Source organism: Conger conger, chromosome 1, assembly GCF_963514075.1.
Source record: "Conger conger chromosome 1, fConCon1.1, whole genome shotgun sequence".
In the NCBI taxonomy this organism is placed as follows: domain Eukaryota; kingdom Metazoa; phylum Chordata; class Actinopteri; order Anguilliformes; family Congridae; genus Conger; species Conger conger.
This window is the reverse complement of record NC_083760.1, coordinates 22,914,682-22,932,342: the sequence shown is the minus strand read 5'-3', so window position 1 is coordinate 22,932,342 and position 17,661 is coordinate 22,914,682.

The following is a 17,661-nucleotide window of genomic DNA, read 5'->3' as shown; positions in this document are numbered from 1 at the left end:
TGACATGATAAATAATTAATATACAGTACAGTCATAGTGTAACACCAGTCAATAGTATTTCTCATTGTAGCATTATAGACATAGACTGAATGGGCACTTTATTAGCTATTTATTATACTTATTTTTGACTTACAGGTCTTCTGCTGCTGTAGCCTATTCACTTGGAAGTTTGACGCATTGTGTGTTTAGAGATGCTATTCAGTATAACACTGTAATAATGTGTGGTTATTTACATTACTGTCACCTTCCTGTCAGCTTTGACCAGTCTGGCCATTCTCCTCTGACCTGTCTCATTAACAAGCTGTTTTTGTCTGCAGAACTGCTGCTCACTGGATGTTTTTTGTTTTTCACACCATTCTCTAGTGACTGATGTCAGTGAAAATCCCAGCAGATCAGCATTTTCTGAGATACTCAAACCACCCTGTCTGGCACCAACTATCAAATCATGGTCAAAGTCACTTAGATCACATTTCTTCATCATTGTGAAATTTAGTCTGAAAAATAGTTGAACCTCTTGACCATGTCTGCATGCATTTATGCATTTAGTTGCTGCCACATGATTGGCTGATTAAATATTTGCATTAACAAGCTGGTGTACAGGTATACCTAATAAAGTGCTCACTGAGTGTACATATATTGTCTATAAATTATCAAACTGAAAATAATTGTACCATTATGTTTTGCATAAACAAGCAGGAAATAATTGTTGTGGTAGACAGTGATTAAATTCAGTGGCCATCTCAGCAAATATTTACAGTGGTGTGAAAAAGTGTTTGCCCCCTTCCTGATTTCTTATTTTTTTGCATGTTTGTCACGCTTAAATGTTTCAGATCATCAAAGAAATTTTAATATTAGTCAAAGACAACACAAGTAAACACAAAATGCAGTTTTTAAATGAAGGTTTTTATTATTAAGGGAGAAAAAAAATCCAAACCTACATGGCCCTGTGTGAAAAAGTGATTGTGTAAAAGACTGATGTTCTTACAACATTAGTATAGTTGTATCAGTGTCATGATGTCTGTTATGGGAGAAACTGGCAGTAGTGGAACCGAGTGGAACTACGTTAAAATACCGACTTGTTAAAATTTGTACTAATCACCACTGCTAACAGTAACTGCAGACCATGCATAAAATGCTGTCTAAACTTACTGACTTTTCTGCACATCCATGCCTCTGATAGTATACATTGTGAAGTGTCAGCAAGATCCCCCTTTTAGTATCTTATTGCTGAGTGACTGATTGCACCATTTAAGTTGTGCCAGTTCATCTTACAAAAAGCCCTTCAGCATTACCCTCTCTGGTAAACCAGTGCTGTGCCCCGCATGTGTGTGAGCAAGCGCTGCAGGAACTTCTAAGGAGACCATCAAAACAACACCAACCGCCCCTTAATCTCAGCCATTCAATGCACTGTAAACAAAGAGCATTTCAGTGTAAACATTTACTTATTAACACGCATCTGGGCTCAGATGAGGATTCTGAATAAGGGTGAACCCTGACTGGGATTTTCTTTCTTTAGACCAGCTGTATGAGGACAGAGAGCCCTGACGGAGGAAGGGTGAATGCAGGAGAACAAGGGGGTGCTGAACCTGAGCCAAACAGCCCGCTTTGCTGGTTTGCAGTTTGAGTATTTGGGTAAATTAATGCGATGTCTGTGAGCTTCATTGCACCATTCATAGTTTCTGACCCTCAAATTGTGGCGCGCACGCAAATGCAGGTCTTATTCTCTGAGCCGGAAGCTTTGATAATCGAAGGAGTGGGGGAATCATGGCCACGGTATGAGGGTCTGTGCTGTCGCAATAATTCCCCAGTCGCCCCAGTAAACCTCTCTTGTTTGCTGTATGGCTCTTCATCACACCTGTCTTGGCACAATATGTGAATGGTTCTCAATAACTTCACATTAGGAAATATAAAATATGTGCATATGAAATGTGTGTTTGCTGAAAATAACACATTTCATAACACTCTTTGCTTTTTCTTCCCTTTCTGTATCTAATAAAAATCCTTTATCTAATATTGTGAGAAATACATTTTTCATAGTCAGAAATAATCACTGAAAATTGTATATATCCTGTCTGTCTTATTCAAGCAAGAGAGAACATTATGGGGGTACCAAATGCTGACCTTGTAGGACCCCAAATTTCCCAGAGTATGTAAGTAAGTCAAACAGAATGAGACACAAATGATCTTCCTATTGTCCTATTAGTTCCATGCTACTCTTGAGGATGGTTGCAATATGCACCTGTTCCAGCTTTAGTCATCATATTTCAAATTTGGAGTAGGTAGATGTGAGGTTCTAGCCGTTCCCAGGTATAGACAGGTGTACACAGCTGCATTGAAAGGCTTGCCTGAGCTCTGTCCTTCAGAGGTTCACGAGAGAGCTTGCCCCTCTCTATGGCCCTTTTCGATGGGTTATTTATTTGGCTGAACACTCCTATAGCTTATACAGTATGTTCTACATCTAAGAGTGATGCCTTACTGCTTTGCTTAGGCTCCGTAAATAGGCATTTCTCTGTGCAAAACAACCTAAGGAATTGCACAATATTTTGTTTATCATAAGGGAAAGTTTGGATTGGATACCCTGGAGGGCATGTACAGCAGCATGAACATAAAGCAGTCACCCAATACTTTGTTTCTGTGTGCCTGAACTCCTCCTGACATCTCATCATTCCCTCCGTTTTTTTAAACTTTTTTTTCATAGCAGTGCATCTACTCCTCAGAGAGTTCCCCTTCTTGCTCTCTGTTTACAAACCATCGTCAAACACTATGTGACCGATGCGGAGAGGGTGACTTCAGAAAAATAAATCTGTTTATGCTGTCAATTGGGGTAAAGACGTCAGTGCTGAGTCACAGTGGAATTGGAACAAATGGGCCAGTCAGAGAAGCCAAGGGGCTAGGTTGGGGTGGGGGTTGGGGTGGGGACCTGGTTGCAGGGAAGGGTTGAGTAGTTTGGGGGTGCCATGTGATCCAGCCCATGTGGGGGGTTGAGGAGACCTCAGTGGCTATCCTGCTACTGCTCCTCTGATCTCCCTGTATCTTCACCCTTCAGGGTCAAAGTTCCCCCACAAAATCAACATTGGGGACAGAATAATAAACTGTGGACGCATCTTGGAGACCCAGTCTACCTAGAAGCGACCAGAGTTTATTCATCTTAAGTGGGAATCTGCGAAACATGACGTTTAGGATAACAGCCTTGTTTTGCTTTTCCATGAGAAAGTAGAAGCTTGGCTTGGCTCCACGTGCTCACAGCTACCTAGCACGAGTCCTCCCACAGAAGGGTCCCCCATCACATGACCAGGACTAGGGACAACCACCCTTCCCATGGTGCTCATGTTCCTCTCATGTGCCCCCTGGGGCCTGATGGGGGTGGGGAGTTTGGTTCAGCTACTCGGAAAGACACATCTGCTTCTCATCTCCTTGGGAAAGTTCTCCTGATCTTGCAGATTACTGGACTCCCTCAGATATAGCTGCATGGCTCCTCCAAGGCTCTGTATTCCCAACCCATGTCCCTGAGGCCTTGTTAGCCCCGGTCCACTCTAACCTCTAGTCGGGAGCGAGCAGGACCTTTGTCTGGGCTGCAGTAGCACACTCAACGAGGAATAGACTGAGTGCGGCTAAAGTGGGAATGGCTGTGAGCTGGTGCCTAAGTGCTCTGGTGACCAGAGAACAGTTACCACATTGGGCCAAAGACAACCAGAGTGCTGTTGCTGGAATGGAAGACCAAAATGCCAGTCTCATTTTTATGTCTCCTCTTAAGCCACTTCAAGATGTTATTGTAAGGCTGGCTTACCACTCAGGCAAATCTTCCAGCTAGCAATGAACTACAGTATTGCTTGGAGCACTTCTAGATCATGGAAGGGACACCACCAATTATTTCAGTTCCTGCTGGAGTTCGTTTTTTGGAATCAAGCACTACTGCGTATCATGGGATCAGGTTAGGATTTGGATTAATAATATCAGTTAACCAAGGAGCAAGCAATATAAATATCCTGGACTTGAGGGCTACTGATTGTGATGCATCAATGAGCCCCATGATCGGGATTGACAAAATCTATAAAAATTTAAATGTATCAAAAATAAACTACAAAATACTGCAATCAAAGAAATTATCATTTGAAAATACAATAACATTTCCTGGTGAGCATTAGACCGTTGGTTCAAAAGCCTCCACTCCATAGACATACAGTGCCTGCCAAAAGTACAGTAACAATGTGTATATGTTCAGCCATTTTAAAGAAATAACTAATTTCAGTCTCTTTCCATACTTTCGGAGGGCATTTGATCGATTATACCACCATAGCAAAGTATATGCTAGTCAGGTACTGTATGGAAAAAGAGTAATAAGGGACATTACCACTCATGTAAAACATTTTAACCCTATAAACGCTGCCCTCTTGTGGTTATCAATGTCCCAAATGATTGCTGTGTTCATATTTATATAATATAAAAAACTGCAACGTAATAAAACCGCAAAACGGCAGTACCAGACTGTTAAAAAGACTCTCCACTTGCGAGAACAGCAGTTTAGATTCTTATCAGCCTCTTATTTGCAAAGCAATACAGCCTCCCCCTCGCCACATTCATGGTTTACAACCCTCACCTCGCCACAGACTCAAACAATAAAAGGCACATTCTAACAATCCTTGATACCATTTCTCTAGGTCAAAAAATTATGTTCCAATACAATAACAAAAAGATACAATTCAGAAGTAGCACAAATAAACACATTGTTTTTTGGGGGTTTTTTGGCTCACTTTTATTGCGCATCCAGTCGACATATTTCTGGTTTGGTAGAAATATAAGTTTGTTTTGCTAATTATTTGATACAGACATATTTATGGAACCAAATATCCCACCTGGTTATGAAGCTATGACTGGGCATGAATACATTTAAAAAAAAAAAAAAAAAAAAATCCTGGACACAGAGAATACTGCATTCTAAACTCTATTTCACTGATATTTCATCTAGGCACTTTTTTGCATTCACTCCTTTTTTCACAATTTTCAATCAATATGGTGATAGCATATACCGAGCCATATGAAGACATTAAAATTCACGGTTTTATCTGTATAAACAATTTTATGGTGCCATTGCTTTAGAGACAATTTCATTATTTCAATTTCATTCATTATTACAAGCTATATAAAACAGGTTAATGTCAGGTGTCCTTTTCACAACAAGGATCCAGTGAACCAAATCCATGATAGTTCCAAATCCAAAAACTGAGAAACATTGATAGAATGGTCATTGTTTACACTAGGAACGACCATTTTTGTCCATTTCACCATTGCATTCGTGTTCAAATGTCCAGTCCCAGTAATGCAACCGCATGGTATTCTACAGTCCCGGCCAAAAGTTTTGTCGCATGAGTGGACAAAAGTGACAATTGCTAATTACCCAACTCTTAATTAGCTAATAAAGTTAGGAAACAACACAAATTAATCATAAGTGTCTAAAGTTTATTAGAAGCTAGCAAAATTACATCAAAATTGTTACTAAATGTTCAAACCAGAAACCAAAGTGCTGATCATCAAGAATCTCAAGTCCAAGTCTCTTGCTGAAGTTGCAGACATCTTCATTGTGTCTAAACGGCAGGTGGAGAGGATTTGCAAGCGCTACCAAGAGACTGGCGACGTCCATGAAAGACCCAGGTCGGATTGGACCAGGTCGGGCTGACAACTGCTTGAGACGACAGCTTGCTGGTCAACTGTCAAAAGCCAGCCCCATGTCAACCGCCTCACAGCTCCAGGAGGAGTGGACGCCAGCAACACCTGTTTCGTCAAGAACTGTATGTCGGATTCTTGCTCGCAATGATCTCCACGGTCATACTGCTGCCCAGAAACCAGCACTAAACAAGAGACAGCTTAGAAACCGTGTTGCGTACGCCAAGGCCCATAGCCTGAGGAAGGTTTGACAGCAGAAAAGTGGCGAAAAATAGATTTTTCAGATGAATCGTCAGTTGAGCTCCATCCCAAGTGCCGCCAATATTGTCGACGACCCTCTGGGGCCCGTCTGGACCCACGGTTCACCCAGAAGAGGTGGAAAGATTATGGTTTGGGGTTACATCCAATAGGCAGCACGGATGGTGCAGTGGGTAGCACTGCCGCCCCACAGCAAGGAGGTCCTGGGTTCGAATCCCTGTCAGCCGGGGCCTCTCTGTGCGGAGTTTGCATGTTCTCCCCGTGTCTGCGTGGGTTTCCTCCGGGTACTCCGGTTTCCTCCCACAGTCCAAAGACATGCAGGTTAGGCTGATTGGAGAGTCTAAATTGCCCATAGGTATGAGTGTGTGAGTGAATGGTGTGTGTGCCCTGCGATGGACTGGCGACCTGTCCGGGGTGTATTCCTGCCTTTCTCCCAATGTATGCTGGGATAGGCTCCAGCCCCCCTGCGATCCTGATCAGGATAAGTGGGTTCAGATAATGGATGGATGGATGGATGGTTACATCCAATACTGAGGTGCCAGGGAGATCTGTAAGGTGGATGGTAACATTAACATTGACATTGACAAATATCAACGGATTCTTGCCTCCCAGTACATTCCCAACTACAAGAGGGGTCAGATTTTTCAACAGGATGGAGCTCCTTGCCATACCTTAGGTTCCACTATGAAGTTTCTCATGGGGAAGAAGATCAAGGTCCTTCAGGGATGGCTAGCACAGTCTCCAGATATGAATATTATTGAGCATATCTGGGGAAGAATGAAGGAGGAAGCTTGGAGGACCAAGCCGAAGAACTTGGAGGAGCTTTGGGATGCCTGCAAGGTGGCCTTCCATGCCATCCCCGACGACTTCATCAACAAGCTCTACGACTCTATGCCAAACCGATGGCAACTGTTCTGCAGGCCAAAGGAACCCATACATGATATACATTTCTTAACTTATAGTCCATGATGAAATACTAGACTGATTTTTCATTTGGTATTTTATTTACTTTTTGAGATAAAATTTATTGATTATAATTTGATTTGCGACAAGACTTTTGTCCAGGTAGAAACTGGCTTGTTCATCATTATCAAGCAATAAACCTTATAAGCATCTATTAAATTTTTGTTTTGCTAGTATCTAAATAAACTTTAGACACTTATGATTCATTTGTGTTGTTTCCTAACTGTATTAGCTAATTAAGAGTTGGGTAATTAGCAATTGTCACTTTTGTCCACTCATGCGACAAAACGTTTGGCCGGGCTGTATAGACAACGCCCCTCTCTCTGAGTAATCACCCACAGTATAACTTATGCTCATTAGACAGCCAGCTTTTGAATAATGTGAGTGAAACAAAGAGAAAGGGGAATGAACCAGTAAGCCTCAAACCAGGTCTCCTGCATCAGAAACCATCACACTAACCACCACACTGCAGTAAATCACCTGGAAGCCACAGCTGCCATTTCAGCATACGAGGCTGTTGTTTTGGCATGGTGAATACTGACTCCACCTCCTTCTTTATTTGATTGGGTGCCTGATAGAACCAATCATGTCTAATACTGTCCTCAGAACACATTCCCATAAATATAACTCTTAATAACTTTTAATATCCATCCTGTGATCATCAACTAACAGTAAGCCAGTCCCAATGCCGGATGGATGAATGGGTAGATATATTGGGTGGATATACAGATATACTGTATAGTGGTGCAGGAGAAAGCTGTGAGCCATTTCCTGTGTTGTAAGTCAAGTGGAATATCTGCTTCCCAGTTCCTCTCTTGATGCTGATCCACACAGTGTGCACCTCTGTTTATTTTCCACTGATTAGTGCTGCTTATTTTCACACTCCTCTCGTCGGAGAGAGCTTGATGTGGCCTGCTTGTCCTCAACACTCTCCTCTCCCCCTGTGGTCTCCATGCTTATCAAATCCACACTTTCCCCTGCACCCTGTCTGCCCTGCATGCACGTGCTCATGCTCTGTCGTGCTCAGCTTTGTGTAACTATTTGACTGTCATGTGATTTGATCTGTACCCTTTCCAACTGTTTGGCTGCCATCACCAAGCGTTAGATATAGGGCTATCGAAACGTATGGGAAATGTACAATTAAATTTGTTTGTAGATAGTCAATAGGCTACATCAGCAGAAGTCTATAAAATAAGTCTAATAAATACCAAATAAAGTGTATAGCACTGAGTGTATAGCGCAAGTACTGTACAGAATATACCATGGCTGTTCAAACCACACAAGCACAGGGTTAGTGGTGGTGGATGACTTCATATATTTTAAAGGGTTTTTTTAGTATCTTTCATGTTTATTGTATCCCATCTGCAGGTTGCTCCATCACAGTGGCCATTCAGATTGAGGGTGACCAAGGTCCTGTCATTGGAAAAATATTGAGTGCCAAAATGATGCACAATCAAGGTAGAGTGGCCAAAGAAAGAATGTAGACCAAACAGGCCCAAAATGTAAGTAAACATGTTAAGGCTCTTCACTTGGGATCAGACCTTTAATGGACAAGGACTGCCATTATAGGGTCAGTGCACATGGCCTGCCAATCTCACTCCCCCTGACTGGTGCCAAAGGAAAGATGGCATGCTCAAAAACAGATCCGCTGTGTTCCAGGCTGCAGCTTAGTGTTCTGGACTTTATTTTTGTATTTTGTAGGACTTGACACTCTCAACAGGGCTGTAATTTGATATGCCCAAGAGGCAGCATCCTTAAGGGAGTTATTCTGTTTTAGTGCAAACTCTAGGGGATGTATAAAAATAAAAAATACAATTTCTCAGCCTTAAATATCCTGCTATGCTCTTGTAAATACTTCCAGGTACACATCATAACAAAAGCTTAGCTGTTCCTGATGAATTTGCCTCCCTTTTCACTGTTGAAACATTTATGGTACATCCACCAACAAAAAAAACTGCCTTTCCATTTTCTGTCATGTTGGAACTGTAGAATAAGCAGGATATTAAGACTCTCTTAAACATCTGATTAAGGAATAGATTTGACAGCTCTTAAAATGCCATTATGAGAAAGTAAACCGGAATATATTGAAACACATACCTAGTGTATGTTAACGCAGAACATTTTTTAAATGGACAAATTACTTGTGTTCCTAATCAAGCATGAATTTGTCTTTCCCACAATATGTACAGGTACAAATGCAATCAACAAATCCACTGAAGAAATACAGTATGATACAACAAAATTGGGTAAAGATATAGACAGGCATTCAGTTTTCCCAAAACTGAACCCAGATGTCTTCAAGTGTCCCAAAATCTCTCCAAATATAAAACATCTGCATATCTTTTTGTCCAGACACATGAATGATCAGAAAATCGTATTTTTCTATTAACATATTAAACGACGGACGGATGTCAATGTGTTTATTCATACAACTTCTGAATTGTCTGTTTTTTGTTCATATATTGGAACATGATTTTTGACGTAGAGAAATGGTGTCACGGATTGTTAGAATATCACTTTAGACTTTAGAATGCCTGTACTTCACTTTGTTAATGCCTTTAATGAATATAAAAGCCTCAATCAAACCCCTTAAGTCTCATTGCACTAGGTCTAAAGAGATTCACTTTTATGCATGGAATCAATCCGCTTGCCCTTCTCTGAACCTTTTCTAGCGCCTCTATATCCTTCTTATAGTGCGGTCCCCAGAACTGGACACAGTTCTCTAAGTATACCATCCTCAGCAAGATGGCCTCAATCTAGGTGATTTTGTGCCCCCCGCTGCCTTCCCACACCCAGTATTTCCACCCATCACTGTCTTGTTGTTCTATCCATGCTGGAGGTCCCAGTCCATGGTCATTCCAAGCACAAGGCCATCTGGGTCCATGGTCATTGCAAGCACAAGGCCATCTGGGAACAGTCAGAGACCAAACCATTCAAATATAAGAAAGAAAACAGAAGTCAGAAGTAATCAAAGCCACCAATTAGCAAGTGCAGAGTAAAGTGTGCCATTTTTTAATGCTTGGTCAAAGAAATTGTGTAAATAGCCAGCATGGTTGCCGTATTCTCCTCTGTCAGTTGTATTGGGTATTTTGTTACATTTCTAACTTTCCACAGCCATTTCATACCCCCTCCATTCCTCTGCTGTCCCACCCCTCCCCGTCCACTCCTCTTGATATGATAACTTAGAGGCAGTAGCAGTTATTTGGACGGAAGTCATGTTCTGTACATAAATAAATGTGAAGGCATGGTTTTGGTTGGCTCTAGTTTCTGTAAACATGCTACCATCGATGATTGCCACTCCAAATTATCCCAGCCATGTCCTACTTGGCTGCCTTCTTTAGGGGAAAAAAAGCTTCCAGATTAATTGGAATTGGAAGACATCTTTGTGGAGCGGACATCATTGAATATATCTGAGTGGATATATTCCCTGTCTGTTCACCTGGTGAGCGTTTAACATGGCTTATGAAATAGATTTGTAAAGGGTTTTTGAAATATTCATGTTGAAATCAGGCCCTTTGCTTGTGTTCTTTGTTTTTGAGTCTTAGTTTAAATGAAATTGTGCTGCTCATGCAGAAGAAGGATAATGCCTGAATCAATGGTGGGAACAGTCTTCTCTCACCATTTGAGTTATTAGTTGACTGCCATTTTTTCATGCAACTGAAATGAAAACAAAGGCTTTGGAGCTTGCCCTGACAACGTCACCACAGTGTGATGATGCTTTTTATGAAGCACATTTACCAGAACAGACCAGTATCCTTCCATCGCAGTTTTGCATGTGTGTTTATACAACCCAGGATTTTGACAAAATCTCTCCTTAAAACAATAATAATAATGACCAGAATAACAAAGTTTTAAAAAAGCATTCAATTCTGATGACCCACACATGTTACAAATGACCCGCACAAGAAAAAAATAACAAGAACATAGAAAGATCAAAACACCACATGCTGTGAACCTTCATGTGCCCTCTTCCTCTGATAGGACGACAACAGCAGAAATCAGGTCCTCTTCAGAAGGGTATTATTGCAAATGGAAGGGATACCCTTTGTAAAATAAGCACAAAGTTTAACACCTTAAGGCGCATGCAAATTCACACTGTTTTCTTTGGATGATGTATACATGTTTTGTGTATAAACCTTTTAAAACTCTTACATTTAACCCCTGGGGGAAGATAAACCGATTTGTGATAAAAAGCTCACTTTCTGCACTGAGAAAATAAACTGTATTTTTGGGCTGGCTTACGCCTGTCAAGCAGCGCTCTAATTAATCAAACTGGGCTTGCTTTCTGTTGCTCACTGTTTTTATAAGTGTCTTTCACCTTGCAAATCCTTTTTCAAATAAACATGGAAACACTGGCATCTCACCTAAACAATCTATGGACTACCATTCGATCTGCCAGTGGGCAGAGAGGGCACTGTGTACTTGACCCTCTTTTGCAAGATTATTAAAAATGTGCTAATTCGATAATGCATGAACAATGAAGTGTGTATATGTGCTGTTAATTAACATTCATATTAAATCTATAATCTGATTTTGAAAAGCCTCCTTGGAAATAAGTAGGTTTGGCTGAAAATAAATGAATATAATACCCAGACCGAGGGAAAATGTGCCATTATATGAGTATACAGTCAAAATCAACGTAAGGTTTTATCCGGAAGTAACACATTCTAAAATACTTAAGAGATTTTGACTTGATATGTGTTAACACTTTTCTTTTCTTTTTTTCACGCATTCTCCTGTAACAGTAATTCTTTATAGAACCTCAGTTTAATGTCAGGATGCAATGAAATGCATACTTCGAAATGTCAAGAAATACATTACTCAAAGGAAAAGCCAAAATGCCTTTTATTCTCTATTTGTAGCAAAAGATGTTTCTCATTACGTTAGACTGTAAGAAGTTGACAGGTCACCACTCCTGCCTATTTCATACATTCATTCTCAACTTAACCTACCCTTCAGATTCATATTTGACCTGGGTACTGGCCATTCCTCTGGGCAACGGGCTTCAGTGAATGACACCACACACACCGAATCGTCAAATAAGTGTGGAGAGGCGGGAGGCCTGTGAGAGCCGGGCAGCTTGTTAGAGTCAGGATGAGTGCGGCTGTGCGGCAGGGGCTGTCAGCAGCACCGGATCGGGTTTTAGCCCCCAGGGTGTTGGCCCTCCTTGTCTGGCACGTGTTGTTCTTTTAGGGCTCAACCTCAATAGCAGGACCGGCGGTCAGAAAAGCGCAAACACGCCATAAGGTTTATGCCCCTTGGTTAACTCTGTCAAGGGCCAGATTTACACCCGGAGGGACCACCCCAGGGCAACCCTCATTCCCCCTTCCCCATTGTAGCCCCCCACTTATTCACCAGGCCACCTCACACTCGCACTACACTCACACTTGCCCCTTTTGTTTTCACAAAGAGTGTGCCTTCCTCTACTTGCTCATATAGAAGACAAAGGTCTTTTATATGCCTATTTGCCCATGTGTAAAAACAAGTCAGAAAACAGAGCCAAATACTTGTCTTGTCCATTTTTGCATTTGTTTGGAGTGATTCGTTTTACAACTGCCTGTATCACTGTTTCCCTAGTTTCCCTAGTGAGTGTAAACATGTGTAACAAACTTTGGTCAGGATACCTTATTTCCCCCTTATGTTTCAGTGAAGTCCATACAAGTAGTGCACTGTCTACATGGTGGTAGTGCATCTTAGCGTAGATAATTTAAGAGTGTGAATGGATACGGGCAATGAATGTGGCTTATACAGTACCTACAGGAGATGAAGAAAATAAATGCACCTTTATATTCGTTTTAAGGTGGGCGTGTATGTAAGTGTTAGTGACAAAGCCCAAAGACGTCCCATTCACTTTGGAAATGAAATGTGCTCTTTTCCACCCAATTTCCTTCTATTTGCCTGGGACATATGGTACCTCTTACTGGAATGTCTGGATTCCTCAAACCTGGTGTGGACTTAAGTCTATAGCCTGTCCCGGACACAGACACTACGCTGACTCACGATGGGTCCAGACTCAGAAGCGCACCACGTTATCGGCCGTTATTTACGAGCTCCCGCTCCTGACCGGAGGATTGTTTGTACAAACCATGCCACTGTTCGCCTCATTTATCAACATTACAAATTTGCATGCATCATTATAAACTATGATAACTCATTCTCAATATTGTTTTTTCTCCTTTGTGCAAATGACCAACTGACCACAGCTTCCTCCCAGCTAGAAGTGTAAGTAATGGAATGGCTTCTAACATAAACACCGGGGGTCCCTCTGAAACGTGGCCCGCCGTGCTGTGGTTCCTCATGCAGCTCAGCTGGAGTGGAGAGCCTCACGAAAGGGTCTTTTGATCCGGCTATCTCAGGAAACAGTTATGGATACAATTCAGTAGAGTCATTTCTTTGATTGTTGCCAGCATTTTGTTCCAGTAGTACAAGCTGAGAAAAGGCACGACAGCAAGGGCATTCTACCCAAAACACTGGTTCAATGAGAGGTTGGGTAGTTAGCCAACATCTTATTCAGCTGCTTTAAATTCTGTTCTAAACTTGAATGTGCGTGAAAGTGCACAGGGTCAGATGACTTCATTTATGTACATTGGCACATTTCTGAAAACACAGTGTTTTGGATTTCAGGATAGAGGAAATAATATTATAGCTCCTGCCTCCTTCTGATTAAAATAACAACTATGCGCAAGTGTGACCTTGGAGTTCCCCATTCAGAAACAATGCGCACAAAATGGGAAGGAATGTTAGTGGAAACAGGATGACACCTGACTGCCCATTGAGATGTAATGGCTTCTCAGCTGAGCAAAGGGTGAAAATGCGCCTCATGGACTCATAAACAGGATTTGACGCGCACAAAATCCAAGAGCAGGTTGTGATACAATGTTAATCACCTTAAGCAACAATAAGCAGCTTTTTACACACACATTCACAGGCACGCACACACGCAAGTGAGCAAGCATGCACACACGCACACAATTTACCGAATTTGCTTTACCTTAGGGATAACAGTGGGAGGGGGAGATGTGTCAAGAGTATCAAGACCGATCAATAACAGGAAGATGTGGCCTCAAGGCCAGGCTAATGTCAGAACCCAGAGGAGGTGCTGACCAGGTGGTCGACGACAGCTCAGACCTGGGGCAGTCTAAACACACACACACACACACACACACACACATACACACACACGCCCACACACACACTGAGAAAGGCCCTATGCCCTATACCTCTGAGAATCTCAATAGGAGCTTTTGGGCATACAATGCCACGATGCCACAACAATATTTGAAAGCTTCTGAAAATTCAAAAGTCAATCTGGGAGATTGATCATTCTGAATTTAGCTCTCATCATGCTTATAGTGATGAGGTGTAAGAACAGCACAGGAGGCTTGACTTTAATTCAGATTTTTAACAGATATGTACAAGATCTGTTGTGACTTCAGAAGGTAAACAGCTGTTTGTGTGGCCTGACCATTGTAAACCAAGTTTCCGTAGTTCTTAGGCACTGAGCTGCTGGCCCTGACCTGATCAAGCCTTGGCACAATGAGGCCTGGAACAGCAGCGGAAATGCAGCCAATCATGAGTCCCTGCTCAGGGAAGGCCCAAGGTCTGAGAGAGGTTCCTCTACAGCAAACCGGGCTTTGGTTCCCCTGAACCCCAAGGCTTCCAGCCATAGCTTCACCACAGTGTGAAAACCGATCACAGTGGGTGACTACAACCAGGATCTCTGCAAATCTATATAATCATCTGAGGTTTGTTTCTTTAATGGCTTTACTTCAGTTCTGTGATGGCTGGCTCATACCAATAGAAATCCTGCTTTCAGCCTGTTCCCCAAAACAAAAGTCAAAACAACATCACCATTGACACAAAGCCACACAGTTGTGGTCTTCTACTAGCAAACAATCCAGTGAGGTAAACCCTCTGCCTTAATTGGGCTATTTATATTGATTTGCTCCATTTGTGTTAAAGAACGACCCAGGAGCTGACAGGCACCTTTGCATGGTGCCCCGATTCTCCGCGTGCCCTGAAATGGCAGGGAACTCACACAAGCCATCGCTTTAGAGACCGGAGGTGTGCGCTGCCTAATAATGATGAATGGCCATCATTAATGTTGTTCAGCTGTTTACCTTTTTTTCTCAGCAAACTTTGGAAATGGTTTGGGGGGGAGGGGGCTTGAGGCTGTACGGAGAAGGACTGTGGGTGGGTGCTTATTTTGGCACCCTGGTTCCTGATAGCCACCCATTAGGTCCCTCATAACATCAATAGCAACTAGAGAGTGTGCACAGGAGTCATTTACTGAGTACTGACCCTCTGACCTTCTGCCCTCCATCTCCCGCAGTGCCTACTGCACAGCCACTTATGTGGAGCTCACCTTCCCCTTTGCCAGGCATTCATTAATAGCTGCATTCCTCTGACAAAATAAGCCCAGGTCTGGTTTCATCCTCCTTAATTAATCTCAGGGATGATGGCTCCTTTAAATGCTGAGGGCCTAATAGTTTCAACATCATCCTTCAGTGGAATCCACACAGCAGAATGGAAGCAGCCTGTTTAAGTTCGTTAAAGCACTTTGCTATGTATTTACCCAACATGTAAATGGGGAAAATGGTGTTAACATTATGATTCCTTCAAACACAGAGGTGAATTGTTGGATACCCTCAATCGACTTATCAACAGTGAACCTCAACAGTGTAAAGGCAGCATTTATTGTTATAGTGGCTGGTTTCAAGTAAGCTGACAGTAATGAAAGTGTCTTGGGAAACCTGTGGCTAAACGCTAGGTCACTGGGATTCCACCATTCAGAATTATTCAGGAATTAATCAGTCAAATATTCAAATTACTCTGAAATAGCACATAGTGCCTGAGTTGAAAAAAGTGTCTTGCTTTCCCATTTGCTTCACAGATGTTTCCAGCACCCAATGGTTTCCCCTGTTAAGATTCCTCCCTCCTGTTTGCTCTATGAGGAATCACGGAATAGCAGGATTGTCTTATTTTTACATAAAATATTTGAGGAACTATACAAGGAACGAGTCTCTATTTGTCGAAAGAACGACTGAACCAGCGTCAGAATGTGCAAGATTAAAATTAAGGAAAAGAAATATGGAAATTATCTAAACTCTGCCATGTTTCAGTGAAAGTACCAAACACTCAGTCCGGTTTCTGGGACCAGGGACAGATTCATCTGCTGGCTACCTTTGCTCTTCCAGGTTTGCTTATCTTGTCAGTAGATATTTACACAAAAAATAAATGGGCTGACCTAATTAGTCCGTATCGGATGGTGCACCTTTAAAAACAGGCGTATATCACTCAGTTGCTGGAGAAGCAGCAGTGATGCGTCCCCATGTCGGGTGTCTGGCTCTAAGCACTGAACAAACACAACCCACTGTGCTGTTGTTATTGCGACCGGCCAGTGTTGGTTTAGCCCTGCGTCCTGACATATTCTTTATATTTTACCTCAGCTCTCTGCAAAGCATTTGTGAAAACACATTAAGTCCGTGCTTGGAGGATGCTGCTGAGTTTTTTTCTGACACCTCCACTGTGGTTGGGCTTGACGGAAAAACTAATGTAACAGCACAAAGCGCAGTATCCTCTGGGACTTAGAAATCATTTGCTTTCCCAGAACTGCCCCCACTTATATTAAAATTTTAATTTTCGTTTTTCATGATTGTATCAGATAGAAAAGCTTGTGGATTTGTTACGAATGCTTATGTACTGGTCACAGAGAACCAGTGCACCGTTCTCCCTCTCTTCTCCCAGATTGTAAGAATTGCTGGTGATGACTCAGGAGTCCTTTGCTGGCCTGGTCAGGACAGTTAAATCACAATGGGATGTTTTTTTAATCCTCTCAGAAAAGATTTAAGACATGAGCAGTAGCATATTATGCGCAGGTTGGACACTTTCCACACACGCTAAATTACATTACTGACTACACTCCCCTTGCTTCCTAAAAAAGCAGTCAAGATGCCAACAGTCTGTTTATAATTGCAATATACACAATATGTCTAGATATACTTAATTGATAGAAGATGGATTGCACTTTGATTTAATTTATCTGCTCAGCCATACTCAATGGCAAATTAATGTGTACCAAACACAAATTCCAAGCATTTTAGTGTTTCTTGTTCCTTTTGAAAAGAGACCTCTTCCACCATGACTGACGATTACTCTTTCGGCCCATCTAAGCCTTTTAATCCGGCACAGCAGACCACCTTATCAACTGTTCCATTAGCAATGACCCACAGACTGCGCAGCAGCCGGGGTAGGGGTGCACTGAGTTCTGCCCGTCCTCTGAAGTGTTTACAAACATCCCTGTCCAAAGTGTGGTCCCCACAAAAGCGGATAGCAGTGGTATCATTTAACACAGCTTGAAGAATGTGGAGAACGTCGGAGAGGAATCTTCAGCTCCTGCATTCCCGTGCTACTGCAAACACAGAATCCCGTACAGAAGATAAACTCTGCGGGTAAACAGTGAAGGAATCTCTACTCAAGCCCAAACCCCATCAGTTAACGCACAAGCTCAGCAGTGTGTGTCTTGGGTGGTAAATCGCTCCTGGGAATCTGTATTGAGATAAATAATCCTGAAGACCAAGCTCCTTCCCCATTAAATATAGGAAAATAACTTTTGCTTTTCAGCTTGGACACAAAACACACACACATGCACTTACACATGCATGCACACACACACCACTCCCTCTCTCTCTCTCTCTCTCTCTCTCTCTCTCTCCCTTTTTGTGATTCTTACTATTGCAAATTGTATGATGAAATTATACGGTACCTTCAGGAAAAACA